Raw genomic sequence first — 7,973 nt, forward strand, 5'->3', positions numbered from 1 at the left:
TAGGGAACAGACTCCATCCTCCATGACCTTCCCTGAGTCCCAAAGGGCAGATTCGAACAGGGAAGGGAGGGGATGCAGAGACAAGGGAGGAGCAGCCAAGAAACAATAGTGCAGCCTTGGGGCAGGGTCCTGGTTCCCCCTCAAGGGATGCACAGCACAATGTCTTTTGAGCTCCTTATAGAACTAAAACCCCCAATGAATAGAAGATGTCAGCATTCTTCATTCAGAGAAGACCACCTGAGGCCAGATCAAAGGAACCAGAGATTACCCGAGACAAGATTAAAGGAGTTCAGGCCCTGCCCACACCCTAATCTTATCAGCAACCCCGCCCTTGAACCATTGCTATAAAACGCCTTACCAAATCCTTCTGGGTTGGGACACACAGTTTTTGAGGGCAGGATCCCGCTGGGTCCCCCTTTGACTGGCAAAGCAATGAAGATATTCTTTTCTACTTCACCCAGAACGTTGTCTCCGAGTTTTGATTCAGCACCGGTGCACAGAGGCCGAGCTTTCAGCATCAGTTGCTTATGTTGGAAGCAAGGGAAAGGTGTGAAGCCAGCTTCCTGGGCCCGGGGGGGGGTGGGGAGCCAGGAACATCCCTTCAAAGCCAGCCCCAGGGGTGGGAGGGGCTCTCCTGGAAAGTGACCCACAATCTGGTCCAGGCCTGGATCATGATCAGCCAACGGGGGCAGCAGGATCTGCTACTAGCAGGTGTCTCTACGCCATCCTCCCTCATACATCATGGATCAGAGGTGCACGTGTCCCCTGCTTCATCAGGGGTGATGCTTATTGCAATGGGTTGAGTGGTGGTCCCCCAAAATATGTCCACATCCTGACCCCCAGTTCGTGTAAATGTGACCTTATTTGGAAAAAGGATCTTTGCAGACATAACCAAGAGAAGGAGATCATCTTGGATTATCCAGGGGGACCCTAAATCCAATGATAGGTGTCCTTATAAGAGACACACAAGGGAGAGACCAAGGGAGGGGAGGTGGAGGCCATGTGACCACAGAGACAAAGATTGTGGTGATGTGGCCACAAGCCAAGGAATGCCTGGAGCCCACAGAAGCTGGAAGAGGTGAGAGGGATCCTCCCTAGAGCCTTGGGAGGGAGCGCGACCCTGCCAACCCGTTGATTTTGGACGTGTCGACTCCAGAACCGTGAGAATCAATTTCTGTTGTTTCATCGCCCCGCTGGCGGTGATCTGTCATGGCAGCCAAAGGAAATTCCTACACTTACATCTCTGTTTTTCATTCCACTTGTTTGTCAGTGGTTTCCAAAGGAGGCAGCAGTGGGAAGAGGATGGAGATGGGGGTGCGGGGGGTGGGTGGAGATGGAGATGGGGGGATGGGAGCACAGAGAAGGCTTTCAGGGAGCTTGCTGGAAGAGCTGGAAAGAAACTGAAGTGGCGGCTGCAGTTCAGCAACCAAGTGAGGATTTTTGTACCCTCACTACATACATGCTGCGTCCTGGTGGCCGTGGTGCGTTGTGGGGGGATGGGATGCTCAGGGAGAGGGACGCTGATGGCAGGACCGACGTCTCTGAGTTGGGGGTGATGGGCCAGTGCTGGGGCGTGGGTGGGGCCAGCAGGGCTCGGCCCAGCCCTGCAGCAGACGGAGGGCAGCTCCCAGCTCCTGGTGCAGGGCAGTGAGCAGACTTCAGGCGGGAAGAGGTTCTGATGGGCTTCTGTCACTGTCACATCTCGAGTGACTTTTCTCAGTGGTACCTGGGTTGACAGAGCGGGCGGGGCGATGGAGGTTTGAAACAAGAGCAGAGGGTGAGAGAAGGTGTGAAACAGCCGTCTGAGCAGCACTCGGGAGAGACCCGAAGGGGCATGTGGGCTTCTGGGGGGCCACCCCCATGTGTGGGGGTTGGGATTAGGCAGAAAGCAAGAGGGGCCCAGGCACTAGGACACCCATGAACATGGAGGACACTGTGCTGAGAAATAAGCCATCGCAGAAGGACAGTTACGGTGTGATCCCACGGGTCTCTAGAATCATCAAATTCAGAGACAGACGGTAGGCCAGTGGGGGCCAGGGGCTGGGGGAGGAGAGGGGGAATGAGTGTTTATAGGGACAGAGTTTCAGTTTGGGAAGATGGGAAGTTCTAGAACTGGATGAGGGTGAGAGTTGCACAGCAATGACAATGTGCTTAATGCCAGTGAGCTGTACACTTAAAAATGGTTACAATGGGGCTTCCCCGGTGGCGCAGTGGTTGAGAATCCGCCTGCCAATGCAGGGGACACGGGTTCGTGCCCCGGTCCGGGAAGATCCCACATGCCGCGGAGCGGCTGGGCCCGTGAGCCATGGCCGCTGAGCCTGCGCGTCCGGAGCCTGTGCTCCGCAACGGGAGAGGCCACAACAGTGAGAGGCCCGCATACCAGAAAAGAAAAAAAAAAATGTTCAGCATGAAAAATGGTTACAATGGTAAATTTCATGTTATATGTATTTTACCATGGTGAATGAATGAATGAATGAAAGCAGGAGGGGTCAACCCCAAGAGGAAGAAGGGGGAAAGGACGCCGTCCCCTCCACTCCTCGAGCTCCCATTAGGAGCAACCTTGGAGGTTCTGGATCTGGGTGACCACAGAGGGTCCCCTGTGCCATCTCCAGCTTAAGCCCACCAGCCCCAGGCGTCACCGCGACCTCTCCCCTGCCGGCTAACCCTCTGCTCCTGCTGCTACGGCTATGAATGGTGGTTGAGGGAGCGCACGTGCAAACGTGGTGCCTGCACCCACCTCACCGAGGCTGGCAAAGTCTCTGGGCTCCTGTGTGGTCGGCTGGCTAACGACCCTCACGATGACCACTGAGGGGTTTCAGTGCCCAGCCGCCCTCTTGAAAGCTCCTGCCAGGCAGGCGTGTTACGCCAGGCTTGGGGAGAGGCTCAGCCCAGGGCCGGGCAACAGCCCCGGGGTCCCCAAGGACCAGGCACGCCCAGCACATCTCTCTGCTTCCCAAGCTGCTTCTGGGCCAGGGCCAGCGCTTGGACGAGAGGTCAGTCCCCCGTGCTGTTCCTGTGGGAATGCTGGAAGCTCGGCATCCTCTCAGCCTCAGCTGCTCACCTGTGAAATGGGTATAACAGTTCCTGCCCAGACTGCACGGCTCCACCACCCAGTTCGCGGAACATCCCCTGCTCCCTCTCCACAGCCAGGCCCTGGGGAAGCAGGATGGACTAAATCAACAGAAGCCCCAGCTCCCGGGGCCTGCCACGTGCCTGGAAACCACAACGTAAACTCAGTGACAAATACCTCTGTAACTGAGTGTGGAGCTAAGCCTCCGCAGGTGGGGATGGAAACAGTCTTATTTTTTTTCTGCACCGCCCTGTGAACTTGACCCAGTAGCTAGGCCTTGGCATTTTCTGCTCATTTTTCACTGACAGTCTTGGGGTCATTTGAGGTTGTAAACCCAGTTTTGATTCCAACATTAACATGTGCAGTCCCAGGCAACAATCAAAAGGGCAACTTGACATGGCATCTGGCCCCAGCCCTCCCATCACAGCCCTGTGGGGTCAGGGGAGGGAAGGCAGGGCACTGGGGATTGGGGGGCCTGGCTGGCGGCCTGAAGCTCCCTGGCCCTGGCGATCATTAAAGCAGCAGCGCTTCGTGGATGGCACGGCCCAGGCCTCAGCCTGCAAACCCTGACACTGGCCCTGGTCCCCCTCCCAGCAGGCCTGGGGACAATGAACATGGACTCTCTATCCCCAAGACCTTCCTGAGTGGGCAGCCCTCCATCCAGGACTCCCCCCAGCCTCCAGCCTCCTGCTGAGCAGCCCAGCTAGATGGAACCAAGGTGACCCCACTGCCCACCTCCCCTCCTACGGCCACATCTGGGCCACGGGAGACAGTTGCCCCAACGCAGCAGCCTCCCCTGGCTGACGGCCAAAGCCTCAGGGAGCCTTTTTCTGGCCCTCTGAGCTCCCCAGCATGAGTCACGGCCAGGCCACAGTCACTCTGGCTCCCCGGGCATGAGTGACAATGGGTCAATAGATGATCCCAGTATCTGACGGCCGATGCCGTGGGCACTGCTGCTGGGCTCCGTCCTTGAGCTTTGTTAGCAGTCGAATCCTCGGCCCCCAGAGGAAGAAGTTGTATGGCCCATGTTACAGATGAGGAAACTGAGGTGGGAGGGGCTTCGTGGCTTCCCACGGGGACACACCAAGTAAGGATCAGAGCTGGGGTGGGGGGGGTTCTTGTTTACTGGGAAGCCGAGTTAAGAGCTGCAGAAGGATGACCAAATTAGGACGCCATCCATGTGCAGCTCCTAATGGAATGATGGATCCAGCGAGGCTGTGGAAACCACTCGGTGAAGAGCAGAGTGAGGGAGGCGGCTGGCAAAGGGGAGCGTGGGCCTTGTTGGGGTCCCAGCTCCATCCCTCAGGGCAGTGGGACCAGGCGGGGAAGCAGGAGGTGGGATGCTGAGAAGGAATTAGCGTTCCTTCTGTTGGATGTGATACTGCGTTGAGTGGTGCATAAAAACATCTTCATATTTAGGAGTGAAATGATACAATATTTGGGATGTGCTTTAGAATATTCCAGAAGACAAGACCAAAAAGAGGGTGCTGGGACTGAACAAACAAAAACAGCAGAGTGGTGACCACTGCTCAACCTGGGAGATGGAAACTTGAAGGTTTGTTACACGTCTCTCTATTGTTGTGTGTGGTTTTAAATTTCTATAGTAAAAATGTAGCATGAGAAAAGAAAGAGAATAGATGGAGGTCCAGAGGGTGGCTTGGATGGAGAGAGAGAGAGAGAGAGAGAGAGAGAGAGAGAGAGAGCGTCCAGGGCCTGGACGGTGGGAAGACACACAGAGATGAGAGCCTGTGGCAGAGGGGCAACACTGTCCCCCGGCCCAGGAGCCACCTAAGAGCCAGGCAGCACCCACAGCCCATCCGGGTGCCCTATGCGTGGGGCAGAGCCCTGTCTGCCCGGATGCCCCCGGGGAGGATGGCTCCTACGCATTGAGAACTCAGCTCTCCAGGGTCAGCTTCAGGGTAAAGCCAGGCACTGTCCCCCAGCCCATTCACCTTGGCCTCCAAGCCCACCCCCTGTCATGCTGTCGAGGAGGGACACGGTGGGCAGACCTGACAGCCCTTTGCAAGGGAGCCCATGCGCTAGGAGGTCTCCCAGTGGGTGGGGCAGGTGCCCTTCCCTCATTTAAAACTCAAGCCCCCCTTCCCACTCCTCAGAGGTAGGTAAGCTTTCTCTGGCGGGTTCCAAGGACAGGGAGAGGGGAAATAAAACAGGGGACGAAGGGCCAGTCAAATTCAGCTCAAGCCTCACCTCCCACCCGAGAGAACTGAAACACGGGTCCACACAAAAACTTGTCCATGGATGTTCACAGCAGCAAGCTTCATACGAGCCACACTCCATATACGTAATTCATAAATCCATGATGCATATTCATTGTAGCCAAAGAGCAGAAACAGCTCAATGTCCATCAACAGATGGATGGATAAATTGTGGTTCCTCCACGCTGTGGAATATTACTCAGCCATAAAAAAGGAATGACGCTCTGACACAGGCCATGGCATGGATGACCCTTGAAGACAGTGTGTTCAGTAAATGAGGCCAGACACAAAAGACCACACACTGTACGATGCCATGTATATGAACTGTCCAGAGCAGGCAACTCCATCTAGACAGAAAGCAGAGGGAGGGGGGATTGTTACTGGGTAGGGGTTTCTTTTGGGGGTGATGAAAATGTTTTGAAATAGCATGGTGGTAGTTGCACAGCTCTGTGAATTAACTAAAAACTACTGAACTGTATACTTTTAGGGATGAATTTTATGGTATGTGAATTATAGCTCAATTTTTTACAAAAACAAGCCCTGCGTGAACAGGTGCCCAGGAAGCCCACCCTGGTGCTGGGGTCTGGCTGTCACAGGAATGAGACCCTGCCCCCTTACCCGGAATACAACCCAACTCCAGCCACGCTGAGGGCCTGCCTGACCCGTCCCGGTGACTTTAGCATCTTAGCCTCCTCTCTCCTCCCCTCCCACCATCCATCAACCCGCTGGTCAAACACACCCAGTACATTTCTGACCCAGAGCTTTTCACTCGTTGTTTTCTCAGCCTGGAACTCACTTCTCCCGGATCTCGGTATAACTGGCTCCATTGCAGCATTAAGATCTCAGTGCAGATCCTGTGCCAGGGAGGCCTGCCCCGCCGTGCACTCAAGAGCTGCACCGCCCCGAGCTCTCCTGCACCACCTGGCAGCACCCAGCATCTTCTTGTTTCTTTGCTCATTTATTGCCTGGAGCTTGTCCACAGCTGGGCTCCCAGCACCCAGCATGTTCCCGGGAGCCCAGCGGGTGCTTCATAAATGTATACTGATGAATGAATGAACATTGAAAGTATTGATATTCAGTATATGATATGGTCATTATTGAATATTGATTCACATTGAAGGGGTGCTTTTTTTTCTTTTTTTTTTTTTTTTGGCTTGTGGGATCTTCGTTCCTTGACCAGGGATCGAACCCAGGCCCTCGGCAGTGAAAGCACAGAGTCCTAACCACTGGACCGCCATGGAATTCCCAAAGGGATGCCTCTTTATCCTGGAGAAGACTTGGTTACATTCAGGACTCCCATTTCCTGAAGCAGAAGACAGCCCTGAGAGGAAGATTTTTCAACAACCTTATTATAAGTCAAATGGGATCAAATCCCTTCTCTCTTTCCATGCAGTCCTCAAGGTTAAGGGCGCCCCCATGTGATTTGTGACAAGTGGGATCCACAGGGCACGATCAGAAAAACCATCTTCTGTTCTCCTCTGACTCTTCAGCATTTACTTAAAGGGCTCAGTTCTTCCCTAGCTTTGGATGAAAACTTGGCCGGGCCCCATGACTCGCCTGGTCAAACGACAAAGTCCCGATTCAGAAAGGAGATGGCAGGTCCCACGTCACAGACCTGGTGGGCAGTCAGGGACTCGGGCGTGGGCCCCTCTTGGGCTGTGGGCTTCCGCCCTCAGGCGTCCCCGCCTCCTGCCTCCTTCTTCGTGGTAATTCTCCCTTCAGAGCAGTGGGAGGGAAGGGCTTCTGGAACGTTCTGGCTGGATGGGCACCACCACTGATGGATTCGCCCTCTCTGGGCCTGACCCCTCCTCTGGGGGATGCTCACCTGATTTCTTCAGAGGCTGCCTTTGGGACCGTGGCAGGTGGTCCATCTGCTTGGCAGACACTGCAATTCCGGCAACACGCAGGTGCTGACTGTCCTAGGAGGCAGGCCAGTGCCACCACGAGGAAATGGCGGCACAGAGAGTTAGTAACTCGCCAAGGTCCCCCTGGGGTGCGTGTCAGCTGGGGGGCTTGGCTCCTGACAGCCTCCCTCACCCCCAGGGGCCCGCATCTGGGGTTCCCATGTGCCATGCTGAGAGGCACCCCCATCCCAACACACAGGACCCCCTTCTGGAGCAGAGCCGGCCTCCGGGCTTCCCAGGAGAGAGGCAGGGGCCCTGGCTGGGGTCCCCAAAGAAATCTTCTTCACCACCTCCCCCCACCCCAGCCTCCCCAGCAAATCTGCCACCTTCCCCGGACCCTCATCTCTGCGGCACCATCTCTTGAAGCATTTGTCGAAACTCCCTGTTACACATAAAGGAACAAACCGAGGTGACAAAAGCCACTCACAGTGACACAACAGCCGTGGCTGACCCGGGCCTTAAACCGCCTTGGGGCTCCCACTCCAGAGGCCCCACCTGGGAGGAACCTAAGAGATCCAGAAGCTTCCGTGCATACGCTCTGCTCGTGCTGGCACTGCAGGGGGAGCCTCGTGGTGCTCCCAGCTTCTGGAGGCACCAGCACCTCTGGACCCCAGAGCTGCCACCTGGAGACCCTCCCAAAGCCTGGTGGCCCCTGTGCCCTGGGCGACCTTCCTCTGGGGAGGCCAGGTGGGATGAGCTGTTGGCCGCCGGTACTTCCCCTGTCCCCCCGCCCTCCCATGGGACCGGGGAGCCAGGGGAGCTTCCTGGGGAGGCCCATTAGCC

This window comes from Hyperoodon ampullatus (genome assembly GCF_949752795.1).
Source record: "Hyperoodon ampullatus genome assembly, chromosome: 7".
NCBI lineage: Eukaryota > Metazoa > Chordata > Mammalia > Artiodactyla > Ziphiidae > Hyperoodon > Hyperoodon ampullatus.